Here is a 1,465-nt window from a genome sequence, read left to right on the forward strand (position 1 = left end):
TTATAGTAAAGCATCAGGGGCTATTATTAATTCCAACAAATGTGAAATCTTACCCATTGGCAAGGTTAAAAACCAAACTCTTAGTCTGGATATACCCGTAAAACAAGTGGAGGTTATAAAAATTCTCGGGGTGTACATGGGTACTAATATAAATGTATGCAACAATCTTAACTGGAATCCCAAAATACAGAAAATCCAGAGAATCCTTAACATGTGGAAGAGTAGACATTTAACCTTAATGGGTAAAATTAATGTAATCCAAGCTCTATTATTAACCCAGCTTTATCATAATTTGTCTGTTATTCACATGCCTGATGATGTAAACAAAACATTAAGTAAATTAATGCTCGAATTCCTGTGGAACAATAAACCTCCCTCAATCCAATATAAAAGTGTAATTAACCATAAATTTAATGGTGGTTTAGGTTTTCCTGATATTCAGTCCAAATCGTATGCATTTGCCTTAAAATGGTTGAAAAAGTTATTAGATCCTAGCCAGTGTCATATATGGAAGTCAGTGATTAATTATTTTGTTACCGAACATGGGAATTCAAATGCTACAGACATCTTTAAATTGTATTTCAGTAAATCGTTTATACGTAAGTTACCTCCCTTCTATCAGGTAATGTTTAATGATTGGGATGTGATTACTCAATTTAAAAGGCCTGCTCCACAAAATTTATATGAAATGTCTATACAACCCTTGTTTAATAATCCTTTTATTGTTAGAAATAACAAAGTTCTCAAATGTGATTTATTCTCTAAATGTGGTATTGATACTATTTATGATATTATTTATTATTATGGCATTTCAAGTTTCCTTCCTTTAAGTTCATTATTAGAGGATTGTGTAGAGTGTGAACCAAACCCAGATTATGTAGAGAAAATGTTTGAAATTATCAAATCCTCTATCCCAACTGAGTGGAAAATCATAATTGAATCAGAGACATACTCCAACAAAGATGCTCCTAAGCCCTATCTTCTACTCGATGATGAGAAGATTGGATTCGATAATTTCACAACTAAGTTCTTATATAAAGTGTTACTAGAACGCAAGGCAGTTAAACCTACAGGCTTTTTATACTGGGAACACAATTTAAAAAAGGAACTAAACTGGTCAGTTACGTGTAAAAACGTAGTAGACTCCTATAAGGATTGTAAAAATATTGAGTTAGATCTTCGCATAATACATAATATTGTATGGACTTGTGAGAAATTAAACAAGATTGGTAAAATAGAGACCAATACATGCCCAGTATGCCTTGAGGAGCCAGAAACATTGCCTCATATGTTTCATGAATGCCTCGACCTGTCACTACTAAATCAACTTATACAAGAAATGCTGTCAGAAATTTTAAGTCGCCCCATTTTAAATGAAGATGTGCTTATGTTTATATTATTTGGCCCCCCTTCTAGATGTAAATCCCAACATTTTAAATTATGTAATATTATTCTTTCATGTGCC

This window comes from Lottia gigantea, assembly GCF_000327385.1.
Source record: "Lottia gigantea unplaced genomic scaffold LOTGIsca_62, whole genome shotgun sequence".
Lineage (NCBI taxonomy): Eukaryota > Metazoa > Mollusca > Gastropoda > Lottiidae > Lottia > Lottia gigantea.